Below are 23,791 nucleotides of genomic sequence, written 5' to 3' on the forward strand. Positions count from 1 at the left end.
CGGTTTTTATGTTTGGCAGCTGTCACACGCTAAAAGACACTTTTTATTGTAAAAATAGTTTTTGCATCATCACATATTGAGAGCTATAATTTTTCCGTATTTTGACCCACCGAGTCATGTGAGGTCTTATTTTTTGCGGGACGAGTTGACGTTTTTATTGGTACCATTTTCGGGCACGTGACATTTTTTGATCGCTTTTTATTCCGATTTTTGGGACGCAGAATGAACAAAAACCAGTGTTTCATGAATTTCTTTTGGGGGAGTGCGTTTACACCGTTCCGTGTGCAGTAAAATTGATAAAGCGGTTTTATTCTTTGGGTCAGTACGGTTACAGCGATACCTCATTTAGGTCGTTTTTTTATGTTTTGTCGGTTTTATGCAATGAAAACTATTTTATATAAAAAATAATTATTTTTGCATCGCTTTATTCTGCGAGCTACCACGTGGGCGCCGCTGATCGCTGAGACGTACTATCCCGTCCATGGGCATAGGGGCCCGGGTCCCATGGACGGGATAGTACGTCTGATGTCAGGAAGGGGTTAATGGTACTGTACAACGCAGCAGAGTCTGCTGCGGACTCGCAGGGCCAAATCCGCTGCGGATCCGCAGTAGAATCCACATGTGCACATACCCTTAATCCCCAAAGCTTTTTATGGCTTTGCGTTTTCGTTTTTCGCTCCTCTCCTTCCCAGAGCCATAACTTTTTTATTTTTCCATCAATATGGCCATGTGAGGGCTTGTTTTTTTGCGGGACGAGTTGTACTTTTGAATGACATCATTGGTTTTACCATGTCGTGTACTAGAAAACGGGAAAAAAATTCCAAGTGCAGTGAAATTACCAAAAAAGTGCAATCCAACACTGTTTTTTTGTTTGGGCTATTTTTTTTACTAGGTTCACTAAATGCTAACACTGACCTGCCATTATGATTCTTTGGGTCATTACGAATTCATAGACACCAAATATATCTAGGTTCTGTGGTGTAGTGACCACTGTGTCCGCTAGGGGGCGCTGTGTGGATGTCCTAGGAGAGAGGATGAATGGCAGAGTCCTGAAGGACCGTTATGTATCTCAAGGTGGGTGGCCTTGAGATGGAGACTTATGTGTGTTGATCAGCAGTGTGATCAACTGATCAGTGTGAATGGTTCAAGGACCTGTGATGAGGTCATAGCCTTGTGACCCGGTGGGCGTGGCTATGGACCAAGATGTAAGGACCCGAATGGTTCCTCCAAGAAGAGACATGGCAGATGGCCGAAGAAAGTCAGCAAGTGGTAGTTCGACTGGCAGGATGACGTTGAGAGACCGTAGTTCCTGTGAGACACTGAATGAGTCAGACTCAGGCCAGACAGTAGGCGTAACTAAGACTTATGACCGTACTGACCAGGGGAGCTGGTCGGGGAACGGAACAAACAGGGGGAGGAATGTGGTGACTAAACAGTGTCTGAAGACGCAGACAGGCTGTGACTGGAGGGCCAAAGATCAGGGCCGAGCTTATGACCGCTGGGGGCGGGGGAGGCCTAACGTAGGAATGAGGACGTATGACAGATGGAGACGGTTCTCTCGACCTGGGGGGCAAGGTGTAGTGAGTGCCCGGTCTCGAGATCCTGGGGTTATGCTGTGTGTTCAACCCCACAGGTTTGAACAGAGGGGGAGGTATGTGGTGTAGTGACCACTGTGTCCGCTAGGGGGCGCTGTGAGGATGTCCGAGGAGGGAGGATGAATGGCAGAGTCCTGAATGACCGTTATGTATCTTAAGATGGGTGGCCTTGAAATGGCGACTTATGTGTGTGTTGATCAGCAGTGATATTGCTGAGGCGCTGTTTCAATGTATCAGGGAGAAGTCTCCAGGTAGCTGGGGAGACAGGTGAGCCCAGTTACCTACAAACCCACCCAGGGGGTGTGTTTAAGAACACTATTGCAAAGAGTGTGTGAATGGTTCAAGGACCTGTGATGAGGTCATAGCCATGTGACCCTTTGGGCGTGGCTACAGACCATATAAGGTGGCCAGGGTAGGTCACATGTGGTGAATGCAGGGACCTGGTTGGTCCGTTGTGAAGGTCCCGGTGGGAAATGTGTCTCCGGGCTAACAGCATGTGAAGTGGATGTGTGTAATGGCTGCGTGTGCCTGTTGATTCCCAGAAGGGAATGGATATCTGCAGCATGGTGAAGGAACCATGAGGAAACCCTGACATGGGTGAGATAACTATGAGGCTGAAGAGCCTGCATATGGAACATTGTATAACCTGTGTGACCAAAGGGAGGACAGAATGAAGCTCTGTCCAGGATGCTATGCTGTGAATATGAACTTTATGTTGCTGGTTATGGTTTATGATGCCTGAATAAACCACACGGACTGAGATTGTTTTATGGAAAACCCATGCCGGATGTGATTATTTGGCTGCCAAGCGAGAATCACCTGCTTGAAAGACAGCGCTACCTCACAGTTCTTTTTTACCTAAGTGGTGAAAAATTCCAAAGTTTGTTAAAAAAAAATTACGCCATTTTCTGATACCCGTAACATCTCCATTTTTCGTGATCTCGGGTTGGATGAGGGCTTATTTTTTTGCGTGTTGAGCTGATGTTTTTAATTACACCATTTTGGTGCAGATACGATCTTTTGATCGCCTGTTATTGCATTTTAATGCAATGTGGTGGCGACCAAAAAAGCGTAATTCTGACGTTTTGACTTTTTACTTTTTTTTTAGCAATCAGGTTAACTTTTTTTTGATAGATCGGGTGATTCTGAACGAGGCGATAACAAATATGTGTATGTTTTGATTTTATTTTTATTGTTTTATTTTGAATGGGGCGAAAGGGGGGTGATTTGAACTTTTATAGTTTTTTATAGTTTTAAAAACCTTTTCTTTTTACTTTTGGCATGCTTCAATAGTCTCCATGCTAGACTAGAAGATGTAACAACCCGATCGGTTCTGCTACAAAGAGGTGATGGTCAGATCACCTCTATGTAGTAGAATTGCTCACTTGTTATGAGTGCCGACCACTGGGTGGCACTCACAGCATTCTGGCACTGACAACCATAGAGGTCTCCAGGAGAACTCTGGTTGTCATGCCAAAACACCGGTGACGCGATCAACTGGTTACCTGCATTAAAGACAGCTGTCTTACATAATCACCTTTATAAAAGATTCCTGTCCACAGACTCAAATAATCATTGTGACTCTAACCTCTACAACATGGGCAAGACCGAAGAACTTTCTAAGGATATTAGGGACAAGATCATAGACCTGCACAAAGCTGTAATGGGCTATAAAACCATAAGTAAGACGCTGGGTGAGAAGGAGACAACTGTTGGTGCAATAGTAAGAAAATGAAAGAAATACATAGCCGTGCGCGCTGGGTCATGTACGCCATTCTTTCTGTTTTCTCAGTGATTGATCTAGGCTGCTGTTCACATTAAACGGCAGCCCTGCCCTGCCCTAGGCTTTATTTGATTACGCACCTGTATCTGGGCCTGGATCGTCCTTTATCATGTGGTGCTGGACAGGCAGTGTGGAGGTTGGACCTGAAATGTCTGCATGGACCTGGCTAATCTTTATCTGCGCTTGTCCTCTCTGGTGCCATAGGAGCGATTCTGAAATGCTTGAGGTACAGTGTGCATGTAATGAGGTCTTGCTTTTATACATTTAGGAGGCCGTAATGGCACAGCGAATATAAAAAACGTAGAGTAGGACTCCCCATACGAGACTGCCTTGACGTGGCGGGGTAGCTCAAACAATTGATCAATTTTTTGCTAAATGTCTCATTTTTGAATACAGATTGAAACCTATGTGTGTTTTCACACTTCTTGTATTACGTTCTGACCACTAGCAGCGCTGGCTTCTCCCCCTCTTTTTTCTTGATATTGGTTTTGTGGCTGACCACCACTGTAGCCGTGCGCGCTGGGTCATGTACGCCATTCTTTCTGTTTTCTCAGTGATTGATCTAGGCTGCTGTTCACATTAAACGGCAGCCCTGCCCTGCCCTAGGCTTTATTTGATTACGCACCTGTATCTGGGCCTGGATCGTCCTTTATCATGTGGTGCTGGACAGGCAGTGTGGAGGTTGGACCTGAAATGTCTGCATGGACCTGGCTAATCTTTATCTGCGCTTGTCCTCTCTGGTGCCATAGGAGCGATTCTGAAATGCTTGAGGTACAGTGTGCATGTAATGAGGTCTTGCTTTTATACATTTAGGAGGCCGTAATGGCACAGCGAATATAAAAAACGTAGAGTAGGACTCCCCATACGAGACTGCCTTGACGTGGCGGGGTAGCTCAAACAATTGATCAATTTTTTGCTAAATGTCTCATTTTCGAATACAGATTGAAACCTATGTGTGTTTTCACACTTCTTGTATTACGTTCTGACCACTAGCAGCGCTGGCTTCTCCCCCTCTTTTTTCTTGATATTGGTTTTGTGGCTGACCACCACTGTAGCCGTGCGCGCTGGGTCATGTACGCCATTCTTTCTGTTTTCTCAGTGATTGATCTAGGCTGCTGTTCACATTAAACGGCAGCCCTGCCCTGCCCTAGGCTTTATTTGATTACGCACCTGTATCTGGGCCTGGATCGTCCTTTATCATGTGGTGCTGGACAGGCAGTGTGGAGGTTGGACCTGAAATGTCTGCATGGACCTGGCTAATCTTTATCTGCGCTTGTCCTCTCTGGTGCCATAGGAGCGATTCTGAAATGCTTGAGGTACAGTGTGCATGTAATGAGGTCTTGCTTTTATACATTTAGGAGGCCGTAATGGCACAGCGAATATAAAAAACGTAGAGTAGGACTCCCCATACGAGACTGCCTTGACGTGGCGGGGTAGCTCAAACAATTGATCAATTTTTTGCTAAATGTCTCATTTTTGAATACAGATTGAAACCTATGTGTGTTTTCACACTTCTTGTATTACGTTCTGACCACTAGCAGCGCTGGCTTCTCCCCCTCTTTTTTCTTGATATTGGTTTTGTGGCTGACCACCACTGTAGCCGTGCGCGCTGGGTCATGTACGCCATTCTTTCTGTTTTCTCAGTGATTGATCTAGGCTGCTGTTCACATTAAACGGCAGCCCTGCCCTGCCCTAGGCTTTATTTGATTACGCACCTGTATCTGGGCCTGGATCGTCCTTTATCATGTGGTGCTGGACAGGCAGTGTGGAGGTTGGACCTGAAATGTCTGCATGGACCTGGCTAATCTTTATCTGCGCTTGTCCTCTCTGGTGCCATAGGAGCGATTCTGAAATGCTTGAGGTACAGTGTGCATGTAATGAGGTCTTGCTTTTATACATTTAGGAGGCCGTAATGGCACAGCGAATATAAAAAACGTAGAGTAGGACTCCCCATACGAGACTGCCTTGACGTGGCGGGGTAGCTCAAACAATTGATCAATTTTTTGCTAAATGTCTCATTTTTGAATACAGATTGAAACCTATGTGTGTTTTCACACTTCTTGTATTACGTTCTGACCACTAGCAGCGCTGGCTTCTCCCCCTCTTTTTTCTTGACAAAGCTGTAATGGGCTATAAAACCATAAGTAAGACGCTGGGTGAGAAGGAGACAACTGTTGGTGCAATAGTAAGAAAATGAAAGAAATACAAAATGACTGTCAATCGACATCGATCCGGAGCATGATGCAAAATTTCACCTCATGGGGTATCCCTGATCATGAGGAAGGTGAGATATCAGCCTAAAACTACATGGGAGGAACTTGTTAATGATCTCAAGGCTGCTGGGACCACAGTCATCAAGAAACCCATTGGCAACACATTACGCCATAAAGGATTAAAATCCTGCAGTGCCCGCATGGTCCCCCTGCTCAAGGAGGTACATGTGCAGGCCCATTTGAAGGTTGCCAAAGAACACCTGGATGATTCTGTGAGTGACTGGGATTTACCCCTTAAATACCAATGTCAGTTGCAACAGTGATATCTAGATGTTAAAAGAGAGGTAAAACATCCCCTTTAACACTATCGCCCACTTGTGATCATAGTCGCAGGTATGGTGGCCTGTAAGACCTTGCTATAAGCAGGGTCTAACAGGCTGTGTCAGTGAAGAACTAACAGGTCTCTAGTACTGCAATACACTAGTATTGCAGTGTATGAGACCAGCGATCGAACTTACCCAAAGAATAAAGTTGTCTTATCACTTATCTTTATATTGCGCAAAAAATGATAAATGAAATAAGAATTCACATGCACAGCTTTTCACCATTCAATAATATCCTGAAAGAAGTTGTGTTTTATCAGATACACCAAAAGAAAAATTTGTAATAAAATTGGTGCCCCTATTTTTTCAACTACATGGTAAAAATAAGAACTATTTTGGCACTGCTGTTTATTTGTTCATTTTGCCTCCCAAAAATCTGAGATCACATTTATACTGTGCTCTCCGTTGAGCGCTTACAACTAAGTTTCCAAGAAAATCCCAAAAACCATGATTCAGGCAAAACTGCTAACTATAACAAGGCAGATGCGGGGGATTACCTGACAAACAGGCAATCCTGCACATGTATATACCTATATAGAAAACTGGAGTATAACATCCAAGGTAAAAAATTCCAAAAGAGCAAAAATATAATGAAAAAAGTATGAACTTTATTGATACAAAAACTGAATTAAAAGCTTTTTAGTTCACGTATATAATACAACAATATAATCAGGTATCAGATAAGACACAATACAGGAAAAGACAACAGCATATGTGAGATGCAATGGTCTATACCAAAATATACAACCAAAGAACCCTATAATAGTCAGACAGCCGCCAAGGGTTACGTCACGGTAATGTGCTGTCACAAGGGCTAATGGAGAAAAGGGTCCCTCACACAGCCCATAGGCAATTATACATCAACCCAGAGTAAAGTGTTGAAGTGCTATAGTGCAAATAAAGTTATATGGGGGGGAGGGTACCCACATAAACCATGCTTACCCATGTGGGACATGTCTGCTGTGTGTCAAATCCTAAACCCCAACGCACGTTTCACGCTGGGCTTCGTTGGGGGGTTTGTGTGGTACTGCTTCACGGTCGGGGTTTAAATCTACAAGGCACAGCTGATAATGATTGTCACCGCTGCTTGCCAGGGCGCATGGGAGGCGGGTCCCAGTCACCGGCGCGTCACGTCCGGCTGTCAGAGCCTGCGGGAGGGACAAGGAGAATCGCTGTTCTCCTGACGTCACTGTCCCGCCCCAGGCTCACATGACGCCTTTCGGAACGCCCATACGACAGGGAACTACCGCGCATGCGCTCAACGCAGCGGCCATCATAACTGCTGGCCAAACGAAGGGAAAGGCAAACATGTAAGCAAAAAAGGAATGTGTAGGTATATGATGCGATCACCATACCGGAAGGTCTATATAGAATCCACTAAAGCATAATAGTATGGTAATTAGATTAAAAAACTCCCCTACTAATTTTCTCTACAAAATGCCTATATTCACACTTAATACAATTATCACTTTCGGACCGAGATGAGGGGAATAACAAGCAGATCTAAAAAATACAATCATGCGGGTGGTCATCACAAACACATGACAATATGAGATATACATCAACTTCTCCAGCGATGCTCCAGGAGTGCTGAACGCCTATGGAGAAAAACCCGCACACCAGAAGACTTCATCCACTTCAAATTTATGTTAAGAACCTATAACGCTGCCCTTCACCTTGCCAAACAGACCTACTTCACCACCCTGATCTCCTCACTAGCCAACAACCCCAAGAAACTTTTTGACACTTTTCACTCCCTCCTCAGGCCAAAAGCACAAGCCCCTATCACAGACATTTGTGCTGATGACCTGGCCTCCCACTTTACAGAAAAAATAGATAATATCCGTCAAGAAATCTGCTCCCAACCACCAAGTGCTGTGACTCCCATCCCTTCCTACATCTCCCCTGGCTCACTCTCCACATTTGATCCCATAACAGAAGAAGAAGTCTCCAGACTCCTCTCTTCTTCTCGTCCGACTACATGCACTACCGACCCCATTCCCTCACATCTCCTCCAGTCTCTCTCTCCAGTCGTCACAACCCACCTAACTACAATCTTTAATCTCTCCCTCTCCTCGGGCATTTTCCCATCCTCCTTCAAACACGCCATCGTTACTCCACTACTAAAGAAACCTGCTCTCGACCCATCCTGCACAAACAACTACAGACCAGCCTCCAATCTCCCCTTCATCTCTAAACTTTTGGAACGCCTAGTTTACTCCCGCCTTACCCGTTACCTCTCCATTCACTCCCTTCTAGACCCTTCACAGTCCGGCTTCCGCCCCCTACATTCGACTGAAACTGCACTCATCAAAGTGACCAATGACCTTCTGACAGCAAAACGTAACGATGACCACTCTCTGCTCATTCTTCTTGACCTATCTGCAGCTTTCGATACTGTTGACCACCATCTCCTACTCTCTAGGCTCCAGTCACTAGGCATTAAGGACACTGCACTCTCCTGGTTCTCTTCCTATCTCTCTGACCGCTCCTTCAGTGTTTTGTTCTCTGGCTCCACGTCATCTCCTCTTCCTCTTGCTGTCGGGGTACCTCAGGGCTCAGTCCTTGGCCCCCTTCTTTTCTCTCTCTACACGGCCCCAATTGGACAGACCATCAGCAGATTTGGCTTTCAGTACCATCTTTATGCTGATGACACACAACTATACACGTCTTCCCCCGACCTTACCCCCGCTGTACTACAGAACGCCAGTGACTGTCTGTCCGCAGTCTCCAATATCATGTCCGCTCTCTATCTGAAACTCAACCTCTCCAAAACTGAACTTCTTCTGCTCCCGCCGTCTACTAGCCTCCCTAAATCTGACATTTCCCTCTCCGTGGGTGGTACCACAATAACACCCCGGCAGCAGGTGCGCTGTCTGGGTGTTATGTTTGACACCAATCTCTCCTTTACATCCCATATACAATCCCTTGCCCGCTCTTGCCGCTTACACCTAAAGAACATCTCTAGAATCCGCCCTTTTCTCACTATGGAAACAACAAAAACCCTCACTTTTGCATTGATCCACTCTCGCCTGGATTACTGCAACGCTCTATTAATTGGCCTCCCCGTCACTCGACTATCCCCTCTCCAGTCCATACTCAATGCAGCAGCCAGGATCGTCCATCTGGGTAATCGGTACTCGGACGCGTCCACTCTTCGCCAGTCCTTACATTGGCTGCCCATTCATTATAGGATCCAATTCAAAGTACTTGTTCTCACCCACAAAGCTCTCCACAGTGCGGCACCCCCTTACATCTCTTCTCTCATTTCTGTCTATTGGCCTAGCCGATCGCTGCGCTCTGCAAACGACTTTCGACTAACCTCTGCACTAATCTGTACCTCCCACTCCCGACTCCAAGACTTCTCCCGTGCTGCTCCTATCCTCTGGAATGCTCTACCCCAAGAAATCAGGACTATCCACAATTTGCATAGTTTTAGGCGCTCCCTCAAAACACACCTGTTCAGAGCGGCTTATCACATTCACTAAACAAAGTCATTCTCTGTGTAAGTGTGCGTGTGTAGCCCATTCACTATCTCCATCCATCCTTCACTCCCGCAAGATGGCTGGACCTTCATTGTAAATACACCATTGTAAATACACACCTGTACTCTGTATCTCCCTCACCTCATTGTAGATTGTACGCTCTCATGAGCAGGGTCGTCTTATTTCGTCTTATTTTGCTTTAATTATTGTATTGTGAGCGTTGTTACTTATGACTTGTGTTTTGAAACTGTTAAACTGTAAAGCGCTGCGGAATATGTTGGCGCTATATAAATAAAGATTATTATTATTATTACATCATTTCCATCACACTTAGAATACTGTGCCAAGCAGTTATAATACAAACATTATTCAAACAATGATAATCCAAATATATCTATATGACAAGAGCAACACACAAACAGGATGATCATTCCGGAATTGAAGTTGCTCCAGTCATCCATATGGGAGATGGAAATCCACGCCTCATCATGAAAAAGGATTCAAAAATAATACTCCATCTCGTATTCCTTAGGATTTCAGATGAAATGTGCCCAAATTGTAGATGTTGACCCCGTGATAAACGTCTGAACATATCAAACTAATTATGCACTAAAAAATGATAAAAACAAAGTGAATTAAAAAAACAATATTAACAACCAAAAATACAGAGCCTGAAGGACAGCCAGAATGAACTATTTAGACAGAACGAGCCATACATACAACATATGGTGGAGCTAGAGAAAAGGGGCAAAGGAAAGTTTTTCATTGAGTCCATGAGGGGCCATGGAACCCAAAGTGACTATCCAGCGGCACTCAAGCTGGGCCAGGGATCTTCTGGAGTCTCCACCCCTGATGCCAGAGTGTACTCTGTCAATGCCCCTGACCTTGAGCGCCCGGTGTCACAATTGTGGACCTGCTTGAAATGCCGCGGGATAGTCTTGAGAATGGTAATATCAGTGATCTCCCTAGCTGCCCTAATATCCCTTACATGCTCTCTCACTCTGGTGCGAAGCTCTCTAGAGCTTAGGCCAACATACAGTCATGGCCAAAAGTATTGACACCCCTGCAATTCTGTCAGATAATACTCAGTTTCTTCCTGAAAATGATTGCAAACACAAATTCTTTGGTATTATTATCTTCATTTAATTTGTCTTAAATGAAAAAACACAACAAGAATTGTCCTAAAGCCAAATTGGATATAATTCCACACCAAACATAACAAAGAGGGTGGACAAAAGTATTGGCACTGTTCGAAAAATCATGTGATGCATCTCTAATTTGTGTAATTAACAGCACCTATAACTTACCTGTGGCACCTAACAGGTGTTGGTAATAACTAAATCACACTTGCAGCCAGTAGACATGGATTAAAGTTGACTCAACCTCTGTCCTGTGTCCTTGTGTGTACCACATTGAGCATGGAGAAAATAAAGAAGACCAAAGAACTGTCTGAGGACTTGAGAAACCAAATTGTGAGGAAGCATGAGCAATCTCAAGGCTACAAGTCCATCTCCAAAGACCTGAATGTTCCTGTGTCTACCGTGCGCAGTGTCATCAAGAAGTTTAAAGCCCATGGCACTGTGGCTAACCTCCCTAGATGTGGCCGGAAAAGAAAAATTGACAAGAGATTTCAACGCAAGATTGTGCGGATGTTGGATAAAGAACCTCCACTAACATCCAAACAAGTTCAAGCTGCCCTGCAGTCCGAGGGTACAATGGTGTCAACCCGTACTATCCGTCGGCATCTGAATGAAAAGGGACTGTATGGTAGGAGACCCAGGAAGTCTCCACTTCTTACCCCGAGACATAAAAAAGCCAGGCTGGAGTTTGCCAAAACTTACCTGAAAAAGCCTAAAACATTTTGGAAGAATGTTCTTTGGTCAGATGAGACAAAAGTAGAGCTTTTAGGGCAAAAGCATCAACATAGAGTTTACTGGAGAAGAGGCATTCAAAGAAAAGTACATGGTCCCTACAGTCAAACATGGCGGAGGTTCCCTGATGTTTTGGGGTTGCTTTGCTGCCTCTGGCACTGGACTGCTTGACCGTGTGCATGGCATTATGAAGTCAGAAGAATACCTACAAATTTTGCAGCATAATTTAGGGCCCAGTGTGAGAAAGCTGGGTCTACCTCAGAGGTCATGGGTCTTTCAGCAGGACAATAACCCAAAACACACTTCAAAAAGCACTAGAAAATGGTTTGAGAGAAAGCACTGGAGACTTCTAAGGTGGCCAGCAATGAGTCCAGACCTGAATCCCATAGAACACCTGTGGAGAGATCTAAAAATGGCAGTTTGGAGAAGGCACCCTTCAAATATCAGGGACCTGGAGTAGTTTGCCAAAGAAGAATGGTCTAAAATTCCAGCAGAGCATTGTAAGAAACTCATTGATGGTTACCGGAAGCGGTTGGTCGCAGTTATTTTGGCTAGAGGTTGTGCAACCAAGTATTAGGCTGAGGGTGCCAATACTTTTGTCCGGCCCATTTTTGGAGTTTTGTGTGAAATGATCAATGTTTTGCTTTTTGCTTCATTCTCTTTTGCGTTTTTTTCATTTAAGACAAATTAAATGAAGATAATAATACCAAAGAATTTGTGTTTGCAATCATTTTCAGGAAGAAACTGAATATTATCTGACAGAATTGCAGGGGTGTCAATACTTTTGGCAATGACTGTAAATCAAATTGCATGTGCATACCGCATAATAAACCACAAAGGTGGTACTGCAAGAAATATAGCTTGTGATGAGGTACTCTTTGCCCCCATCAGCCGTCATAAAGGTCGTCGCTCTGCTAATATTTTGGCAGGCAACGCATGAACCACAGGGAAAACAGCCCCACCTCTGAGGCTTCGCACCAAAGGGATTAGTAGGTTTTACCACATAATGGCTTCGTACAAGTAAATCTTTAAGATTTTTCCCTCTCCTTGCCGTAAGAAGGGGTCTATCAGGTAAGATTCTCTTTAATGTATTGTCCTTTTTGAGCACAGACCAGTGCTTATCCATAATTTCTCTAATCCTATTCCACTGATTGTTATATGTCATAATACATCTCAATGGTTGTTCTAATTACCATACTATTATGCTTTAGTGGATTCTATATAGACCTTCCGATATGGTGATCGCATCATATACCTACACATTCCTTTTTTGTTTACATGTTTGCCTTTCCCTTCCTTTGGCCAGCAGTTAAGATGGCCGCTGCGTTGAGCACATGCGCGGTAGTTCCCTGTCGTATGGGCATTCTGAAAGGCGTCATGTGAGCCTGGGGCGGGACAGTGACGTCAGGAGAACGGCTATTCTCCTTGTCCCTCCCGCAGGCTCTGACAGCCGGACATGACGCGCCGGTGACTGGGACCCGCCTCCCATGCGCCCTGGCAAGCAGCGGTGACAATCATTATCAGCTGTGCCTTGTAGATTTAAACCCCGACCGTGAAGCAGTACCACACAAGCCCCCGACGAAGCCCAGTGCGAAACATGCATTGGGGCTTAGGATTTGACACACAGCAGACATGTCCCACATGGGTAAGCATGGTTTATGTGGGTACCCTCCCCCCATATAACTTTATTTGCACTATAGCACTTCAGCACTTTACTCTGGGTTGATGTATAATTGCCTATGGGCTGTGTGAGGGACCCTTTTCTAGATTAGCCCTTGTGACAGCACATTACTGTGACGTAACCCTTGGCGGCTGTCTGACTATTATGGGGTTCTTTGGTTGTATATTTTGGTATAGACCATTGCATCTCACATATGCTGTTGTCTTTTCCTGTATTGTGTCTTATCTGATACCTGATTATATTGTTGTATTATATACGTGAACTAAAAAAACTTTTTATTCATTTTTTGTATCAATAAAGTTCATACTTTTTTCATTATATTTTTGCTCTTTTGGAATTTTTTACCTTGGATGTTATACTCCAGTTTTCTATATAGGTATATATTGCTCATTGGGAGTTGTCCTAATACCATGTTTTTTTAACTTTTTTCCTGATGTGGAAATATATTGAGGTTCTTAATAATGTTGGATTGTGTTAAACTGATTGCTTTTCTGTGTATATTCACAGCTTCCTATAACAACATGGATCATAAAGCACGTGAAAAGACGTGGCTTTCTAAACTGGATCAGGTGTTCAGTGATGACACTAGTGTGGTTTTAAATACAAGAGAAACGGATGAATCAGAGTCCAGGCTTAAATACCTATGTAACAAAAAAACACGCCTCTGGTGGAATAAGGCATTTTTGGAACGATATCTGGCTAAGGGTTTAATCCCAAGAGGCCTTCGGGTCCAAGTTTTCCCTTCCTTCACCATTGAAGATGAAACTCTTAAAAAACAATGGGAGGATCTCTCTTCTGGGTGTTCACAGGGATATATGGGACTACTTATTAAATCCAATACGGTATCCCCGCAGGAAGTGGAATTAGAGATTAACAATATACAGGATTCGTTGAGCACTAAAATTTCCCTGGAAGCATTTTCACAGTTACAAAAGGAGCTTGAAAGTGACTTCTCAAAATGGGAAAAGGAGATAGTGGCTTCAAAAACGAAGAAATATCAGCGTGATCAATTGGATTACAAAAATAATCAGGTATATCGGTGGAAATAAAAACAAGGTCTGGCTTTAAATGTGTCCAAGATCCACCGTAATTCCTTCTCTTCGGCCTCATCAATGGATGAGGAACCACAAAGCAGTGGCCATCTCAATAATGTTTATAAAGAACGATTTGGTAGAGGGAGACATGGACCCTTTAAGGGTAAATCCTCTAACAAAAGAAAGATGACCCCACCCTAGTCATTGGAGAAAAAATCCAAAACCAAGAATGCCTTAGAGGTAATTAATCTTTCCACCCGTTCTTTAACTAAAAATCAACTTGAGGTTTTGAGCCTTGGTCTGAATTTTGTCCCTACTAATGATTTTAACTTTTTTTCAGCCATGAAGGACATACAACTTTTTCTTAGAAAGGTTTTATTACGAAAACTTCATATGAAATCAGCAGACAGAGCTGGTTTGAATTCATTGGCCGAACAGGAAGCCCTCTGTATATTGGAGGAATTAGAACAAGAAGGGTCATCTAGTGCTTCAGGTATTTGTCCTACTTCTGTTGTGCCAAGATCTACCACATTCCCTCCTTTCTCTCTATGTCTGTCAATTGAAATTTTTAATAAACTTGTTGTGGATGAAATTAAACTATTGAAAAAGACACATAAGGGTGACAACTTGACGAGGGCACAGAGGCTTGCTATTAAGGAATTGCAATCTCTGAATGATGTTGTCATCAAGGCAGCAGATAAAGGGGGGAATGTGGTCATCTGGCCAACATTCAAGTATGAAAAGGAGGCTTTTCTTCAGTTAAAAGATCGTGAATCCTATTCAGTCCTTCCACAAAATCCTACTCATGAGTTCTCTAGGGTGATTTATGAGATCTTAGATAGGGCCCTTAATTTAGGTATTATTCCAAAAAAGATCTTTGATGGCCTTATGGTGAAAACCCCAGTAATCCCCACATTCTATCTCTTACCAAAGGTACATAAGGATCCAGTTGATGCCCCGGGGCGTCCTATTGTCTCTGGCATGGGAGGGCTTTGTGATCCCATCTGCAAATTTATTGAATATCATCTTCACCCATTGGTGGAGATGTTGCCCTCCCATGTCAGGGACACTACGGATGTTCTGAGAAAACTGGATGGGCTTCCCCTTGAACCTGGTCTGCTGTTTGCGACGGTTGATGTCGAGTCGCTCTACACGAGCATTGAACAGAGAGATGGGTTGGAGGCTGCTGAGTTCTTCCTTGGCATGAGTAACCTGGATCCAGCACTGCGGTCCTTGGTCCTGGAACTAATTGAGTTCATTTTAACTCATAATTACCTTACCTTTAAGGATAAATTTTATTTACAGCGTCGCGGCACTGCAATGGGCGCGGCTTGCATGCCATCTTACGCTAATTTTTTTTGGGTTTGTGGGAGCGTGAGATTTTCGGGGATGGTGCGTGTGCCGCGTCCCATGTGCAGTGCTGGTATCGTTATATTGATGACGTTTTTATTATTTGGCAGGGTTCTGAGTCTGGCCTCCTTGAGTTCATCCAGGATCTGAACCAAAATAATCGTAATATCAAATTGACCCACAGGGTGGCAACGAGTGAAATCGACTTCTTAGATATTAAGATTATGTTGTGTGCGGATGGCACAATCCAAACTGATGTTTTCCGTAAGGAAACATCAGTTAATTCTTTACTCCATGCTTCATCTGCACAGACTCTTTCAAAGATCAAAGCCATTCCTGTGGGCCAATTTTTAAGAATGAAGCAAATTTGTTCCACGGATGATTCCTTTGAGGTTCAGGCCCATGACCTTACCCAGCTGTTCCAGGATCGTGGATACAGTAGGAGGAACATCAGATCAGGCTATTCTCGAGCCAGGAGAACTCCGCACCAACAACTTCTCTATGTCAAACAGCATACTAAAGCCTCCAGAGAACAACCATTGAGATGTATTATGACATATAACAATCAGTGGAATAGGATTAGAGAAATTATGGATAAGCACTGGTCTGTGCTCAAAATGGACAATACATTAAAGGGAATCTTACCTGATAGACCCCTTCTTACGGCAAGGAGAGGGAAAAATCTTAAAGATTTACTTGTACGAAGACATTATGTGGTCAAACCTACTAATCCCTTTGGTGCGAAGCCTCAGAGGTGGGGCTGTTTTCCCTGTGGTTCATGCATTGCCTGCCAAAATATTAGCAGAGCGACGACCTTTATGACGGCTGATGGGAGCAAAGAGTACCGCATCACAAGCTATATTTCTTGCAGTACCACCCTTGTGGTTTATTATGCGGTATGCACATGCAATTTGATTTATGTTGGCCTAAGCTCTAGAGAGCTTCGCACCAGAGTGAGAGAGCATGTAAGGGATATTAGGGCAGCTAGCGAGATCACTGATATTACCATTCTCAAGACTATCCCGCGGCATTTCAAGCAGGTCCACAATTGTGACCCCGGGTGCTTAAGGTCAGGGGCATTGACAGAGTACACTCTGGCATCAGGGGTGGAGACTCCAGAAGATCCCTGGCCCAGCTTGAGTGCCGCTGGATAGTCACTTTGGGTTCCATGGCCCCTCATGGACTCAATGAAAAACTTTCCTTTGCCCCTTTTCTCTAGCTCCACCATATGTTGTATGTATGGCTCGTTCTGTCTAAATAGTTCATTCTGGCTGTCCTTCAGGCCCTGTATTTTTGGCTGTTAATATTGTTTTTTTAATTCACTTTGTTTTTATCATTTTTTAGTGCATAATTAGTTTGATATGTTCAGTCGTATATCGCCGGGTCAGCATCTACAATTTGGGCACATTTCGTCTGAAATCCTAAGGAATGCGAGATGGAGTATTATTTTTGAATCATTTTCCATGATGAGGCATGGATTTCCATCTCCCATATGGATGACTGGAGCAACTTCAATTCCGGAATGACCATCCTGTTTGTGTGTTGCTCTTGTCATATAGATATATTTGGATTATCATTGTTTGAATAATGTCTGCATTATAACTGCTTGGCACAGTATTCTAAGTGGGATGGAAATGATGTATATCTCATATTGTCATGTGTTTGTGATGACCACCCGCATGATTGTATTTTTTAGATCTGCTTGTTATTCCCCTCATCTTGGTCTGAAAGTGATAATTGTATTATGTGTGAATATAGGCATTTTGTAGAGATAATTAGTAGGGGAGTTTTTTAATCTAATTACCATAATATTATGCTTTAGTGGATTTTATATAGACCTTCCGATATGGTGATCGCATCATATACCTACACATTCCTTTTTTGTTTACATGTTTACCTTTCCCTTCCTTTGGCCAGCAGTTAAGATGGCCGCTGCGTTGAGCGCATGCGCGGTAGTTACCTGTCGCATGGGCGTTCCGAAAGGCGTCATGTGAGCCTGGGGCGGGACAGTGACGTCAGGAGAACAGCGATTCTCCTTGTCCCTCCCGCAGGCTCTGACAGCCGGACGTGACGCGCCGGTGACTGGGACCCGCCTCCCATGCGCCCTGGCAAGCAGCGGTGACAATCATTATCAGCTGTGCCTTGTAGATTTAAACCCCTACCATGAAGCAGTACCACACAAGCCCCCTGTGAAGCCCTGTGCGAAACGTGCGTTGGGGTTTAGGATTTGACACACAGCAGACATGTCCCACATGGGTAAGCATGGTTTATGTGGGTACCCTCCCCCCATATAACTTTATTTGCACTATAGCACTTCAGCACTTTACTCTGGGTTGATGTATAATTGCCTATGGGCTGTGTGAGGGACCCTTTTCTCCATTAGCCCTTGTGACAGCACATTACTGTGATGTAACCCTTGGCGGCTGTCTGACTATTATAGGGTTCTTTGGTTGTATATTTTGGTATAGACCATTGCATCTCACATATGCTGTTGTCTTTTCCTGTATTGTGTCTTATCTGATACCTGATTATATTGTTGTATTATATACGTGAACTAAAAAACTTTTTATTCATTTTTTGTATCAATAAAGTTCATACTTTTTTCATTATATTTTTGCTCTTTTGGAATTTTTTACCTTGGATGTTATACTCCAGTTTTCTATATAGGTATATGTTGCTCATTGGGAGTTGTCCTACTACCATGTTTTTTTAACTTTTTTCCTGATGTGGAAATATATTGAGGTTCTTAATAATGTTGGATTGTGTTAAACCAATCCTGCACATGTGTTGCGGTTGTCTAATAGCGGCGAATCATGCAGGTGTGGGGAATTGAACATATTATTTAAAAACGCCCAAATACTCAGATAACACCAGAGCATGCTCAGATACCATACCACGATATCTGAGCAAGTTCGCTCATTGCTAATGGCCATCTGAACTCGGACATTTGCATGTTAATACATTATCAACAGTTAATTTAAATGAAAAAAATGCAAAAAAAAAACCAGGTAAAACTTATTAGGAAATATAGTAATCATGGACCTGTTCTAGGTTGATCTAGTGACTTAGTTTTAAAAGGAATTTGGGGTTCTGTTACATTTCATTTTATTGACAGCATCCTTACTTCCCAAATAACAATATTGTCATCTGTGACCATAATAAGTGTGAAATATTTCAAAGACGTAAGAAGGGGGAAAAAGGTTTCTTAGTATACCTATAAATAAATAAACTCCATCTGGCTTATGGGTTCTGTCCAATTTCATCTGGCAACTAGCCCCAGTTTGTAGATTTATCATACTCTATATTTAACATTCATGGCTTTCAGAACTGTAGTTCATTGTCAGTTAAAGATTAGGCTACGTTAGCACAATGACCTTTGGTGCAATTTTGATGCTGCATATTTTTGCTGTGTCAAAAACGCAGCGTCTTACAAATCCAGCAAAGTGGATGACATTTATAGAAATCTCATGCCCACTGTGCTTTCTTTTTACTCATTGTAAACTCACGTGCAGTGCGTGTTTCAAATACACAGCATGTCAAATTCTCTTGCTATATGATACACATTATTGATCCAGAGGGAAATTTTAGTATCACAGCAGCAGAACATAGAGATGAACTACAACATAACAGTAGAATTTTGCAGGTATAATCTCATACATTCCTATTTATGACTGGTCAGTACAATATACCATTAAGCCAATAAAACATCTGTTACATGGAGAATTTCACACTTACTGTAGGTAGTTTTTGTACATTCCTATCGACCGTCCAACATAGCTTAAATGGGACAGTTTCCATCCAAAACACATAAAAAACTCTATTGTCTACAGCCAAGCCATCAGATACAATCATATATGTTCCAACCCCATGGATAGAGACAAACACCTTGGTCGCCTCAGAAAGACCTTTTTGAATCAGGGCTACCATCTAAGAACAAATGAAAACCAAATTACAAGAGCCACCAGATTGTCAAGGAATCACCTGCTACATTCCAAAGCTAAAGAAGAAAATAACCAGGTGCCTCTAGTGGTCACCTACAATCCAAATATGGAGGTGCTAAGGGGAGCTGCACGGAAATTACAACTTTTACTGCAAAAAGATGTCCGATTATAATCCATATTTCCAGACCCCCCACTGCTGTGTTTTAGGCAGCCCCCAAATTTAAGAAGCATAATTGTCAGAAGCTCCCTGTCCATTTTAATTTAAAACCTGTCCATTTATAATGGCCACAGACAAGATAAAGATCCCCAACTCGCATCAGGACTACAAGATCCCAGGTACTTTCAGCTGCATTACATCTAATGTGGTGTACTTAATTATTTGTACTAAATGTCCAACTTGGGGTCTGTATGTGGGGGAGACTGGGCAAAAGCTTAGAACAAGGATGAATTCACATCGTCACACAATAAGAGAAAAAAGAATGGATCTACCTGTGGCAAAACATTTTTGTATCCCCGGTCATAGCATGATGGACATTAAATTACTTGTATTAAAAGGTAACTTCAAGTCTCAGAGAGACGGAAGAATCTCGGAGTACAAATTTATGAAAACTTTCGACACATTCAGTGCAGGAATGAATGTGTCGCATGGATTTATGTCTTTTTACATCAATTAAGGAATTTGTTCTTCAGACCTTCTGAGGTCATCACAACACAGAATCAGACCTCATCAGAGGGCAATAAAACTTTCACGGTCCTTATCTATGAACTGCTCCAATATTTATGTTTAACCCTCTCCCATGATGACAATTCTGCTTCACATCACTTGTCTTTTCTATTGCATTATTTCTGTGCTGTCTTGTGTATAAATATGTGATTCTTCAGATGTTGTATTAGTCTATGCCTGATGAAGAGACCTGAGTAGTCTCGAAAGCTTGCAATTTGTTACCATCTTCTCAGTTAGCCATTAAAAGGTATCACTGAGGACTCTCAATTCTAAATATTCTTCGCTCTGTGCCCCTACATTATAATAATACTTTCTTTGCACTTAATTATGGTAACAATGCTCCAGTTACAGTTGTACAGCAATATACAGAAATAATGTCCCCCTCTTCCTCCTTTAATGATAATCCTCCTCGAACCCTTATAATAATGACCATGCACCTCCTTATACTGAAAACTGCTCCCTCTACTTTCTTATAATAATAATGTACAGTATTTCCCCTTTAAAAATAAAGATCCCTCAGTGATGCTCCTTACCTTATAATAATTCCCCGTCCCATTGAGACTCCATATAATAATGACCTTCAGTGCATCTTTATTGTAATACAGCCCCCGAGGTAATGCGTACATAGAAACCACAGGGCACAATAACACAATAGCAAAACTCCTTTGTTGGCAAAGAGGTGAGGTCACAGAAGAGCACACCTCCCAACTTGAAATGGAGAGGGAATTATATTGCAGCACTTAGAGTTTTTTTGCTGCTATTGAGGATCCTTAATGTTATCGCTTACTATGACACCTCTTTCATGACCCCTATAGAGTATGATGACACAAAACATTCCCTCACATAGTATGATGTCCCCACATTCCTTCACCTACACATCGTATGATGGCCTCATAAAACGCATACAAAGTATGATGCACTATAGCACCCCACATAAAAAGATGGTCTCACAGGCTCCACACACACAATATGATGGCTCCATAACCCCACATAGTATGATTTCCTAATTGTGACGAGGTCAGCTTACGCTGAGTCAACTTTTTCATTAGAGTGGACCCTCTGGGTCGTGGCACCCACCCACCTAGGGCGAACTGACCTTGTGAGGAACCACCCCCTATACAGGGAGTGTCAGGGTCAAGACCAAGGGGGTGAGCCACCACGACTGCTGGCACCAGACAGCCGGCTCAAGTAGACACTAGGTACGAGTGTCTGACGAAGATGACGGGCAGGAAGCAAGACAAGACAAGACGTAAGTTCAAGGTATCTTCATTAAGACAAGTTCAGGATAACATTCAGTGCAAAACGTGATAACAAGCAAACACGGCATGGTGCGTGCAAGGCACGCCAAGGTCCATGGCATGGTACATGCCAGGAGGCAAGCCTGGTTACCGGCAAGGACATGATGGTATCAGACTCCGGACAGCAGGCAACGATCGACAGGGTCATCAGGTTCTGGAGCTCTGATGGCGATCGGCAGGATCCAGGCATCCAGCAAGCCAGGGTACAGGCAAGGAGGCATGACAGATATCCAGGCATGGTGCATGTCAGGGAACACGCCGAGGTCCAAGGCAGGATTCCAGGCAGGGTGCGTGCTAGGGGCACACCAGGGTCCAGGGCAAGGTGCAAGGCAGGGTGCGTGTGTAGGGGACACGCCAGGGTTCAAAGCAAGGTGTAAGGCAGAGTCCTGAGCTGGCAGAGGGGCACGCCAGGGTCAGAGTTCAAGGCAGAGTCCTGCGCGTGCAAAGAGACACGCCAGGGTCAGGGTTCAAGGCAAAGTCCTGCGCGTGCAGAGAGGCACGCCAGGGTCCGGGTTCAAGGCAGAGTCCTGCACGTGCAGAGAGACACGCCAGGGTCAGGGTTCAAGGCAGAGTCCTGCGCATGCAGAGAGACACGCCAGGGTCAGGGTTAAAAGCAAAGTCCTGCGCGTGCAGAGGGCACGCCAGGGACATAGTACAGGCTAGGACCTGTGCGTGCGAGAGGGCACGACAGGATACATGGCAAGACCTGCGCGTACTTTTACAGAAGCACGGGGAAGTATGCCATGGGGCAGGCAAGGGCCTGTGCATGCTAAGAGAAGCATGGAGAGCACAGTGCAGAGACAGCGTGAGTGCAAGGAAGCACAGAGAGCACAGCTGGGGCACTGGCTAGCTGGAAGGGCTGCAGCACAAACAGGTGGGTAAGACTCCAGCGAACCCGACTGGGGCATAGCAGGCGACACAGCTGTCACTGACCGACGAGCACGGCTGAGGCACAAGCAGGTGGGCACGGCTAGGGCAGGCACGGCTGAGGCACAAGCAGGAGGCTAGGAAGGCCGGGCGCATGCAAAGGGCACACGAAGAAACAAGGCAAGGCAAGGCAAGAAACAGGGCAAGGCAAGTTGAGAAAAAAGGTAAGACAAGGTACAGGGCAAGGAGCAGAACGTAGGCAGAAACACAGACTCAGGTCAGAGCGGAAAGAGCTAGCAGCGGAGCGTAGGCCGAAGCCCAGAGCCTGGTCAAGGGGTAGACCTTGAGACTAGCCCCGGAATGTGCCAGAGAGCACAAAAGGTAAGAGAGGAGGAATGGTGTGTGTGCCAGGAGGCACAACAGAGCACCATAAGTAAAAGGAGAGGAATGGTGCATGTGCCAGGAGGCACTAAAGAGCACCATAGGTAAGAGAGGAGTGGTGCGTGTGCCAGGAGGCACAACAGAGCACCATAGGTAAGAGCAAGGAAGAACAAGCAAAGACAGAGAACATAGGAAGGACCACAAGGCAAAGCACAGCAAGGACAAAACATGGCACAAAGGACAAACACAAGACAAGGCACAGGACAAGAGGCAGAGTACAAGCACAGAGCATGTGGAGAGACGCACTATAGGGCAGAGTGCAGGGGCACAGAATACAGAGAGCGACCGAGCAGACCATGCAGCCATGCAGGGAAGCAACACAATACTCAGGCCACGACCATAGGAAGGGGCGGTCTGATATAGCACCATAGCACCTGCACTTCCGGGTGAGGATCGGGGAAGGACTTCCAGTTCAGAACCTCCAGGATCATAGAGCGCGTAGCTAGATCAGACTGGGCAGAACCATAGAGAAGGTCACATGATCAGGGCTCCAGGAATACATAGAGGATTGCAGAATCAGACAGTGCTGGAACATAGCAAAGGTCACATGATCAGGGGGTCCAGGAATACATAGAGGATTGCAGAATCAGACAGCGTTGGAACATAGGAAAGGTCACATGATCAGGGCTCCAGGAATACAAAGGATTGCAGAATCAGAGCAGAGACGGATGGTTACCTAGCAACGGCGTGCAGCCATGAGGTAAGGCGCGTGTGCACACTGCTCCAGGCATCTTGCAGCACGAGACATAAAGGCATGAGAATTCAGTGCACGTGCACACCGCTCCAGGAGTCATGCGGCATAACAGACATGGCGTGCATGACAGGCATAACGGACATGACAGGCATAACGGACATGGCGGGCATGACACTAATGCAAAGTATGATGGTCTCAATAGACCCCAATATAGTATGATGGTCACCATTGCTTCAAACACAATATGATGACCGTACTAGCGTCACAAAAAAAATTATTGCGCCCATAGACCCCAAAATAGTATGATGGCCCCCATAGAATCCTACATAGTATGATGTTCTCATGCAAAGTATGATGATCACCATGGACCTCCATATATTATGATGGTCACCACAGTCCCAATATAGTATGATGTTCACCACTGCTTCCCA

At 44.3% G+C, this 23,791-nt stretch overlaps 1 long non-coding RNA gene across 2 annotated transcripts; it reads left to right on the forward strand.

The window, feature by feature from the left end:
• Positions 1–3,386: 3,386 nt before the first annotated feature.
• On the forward strand, positions 3,387–18,006 carry LOC141072961 (uncharacterized). 2 transcript variants are annotated; one of them, XR_012226913.1, is made up of 4 exons: positions 3,387–5,239; positions 13,519–14,285; positions 14,386–14,538; positions 16,740–18,006. It is a non-coding gene; the product is annotated as an uncharacterized lncRNA (long non-coding RNA). The 2 variants fall into 2 exon arrangements; XR_012226914.1 differs by lacking the exon at positions 13,519–14,285 and having other exon boundaries at positions 3,402–5,239.
• Positions 18,007–23,791: the final 5,785 nt, after the last annotated feature.

Source organism: Dendrobates tinctorius, unplaced genomic scaffold, assembly GCF_039654945.1.
Source record: "Dendrobates tinctorius isolate UK_male_01 unplaced genomic scaffold, ASM3965494v1 ptg000293l, whole genome shotgun sequence".
Taxonomy (NCBI): domain Eukaryota; kingdom Metazoa; phylum Chordata; class Amphibia; order Anura; family Dendrobatidae; genus Dendrobates; species Dendrobates tinctorius.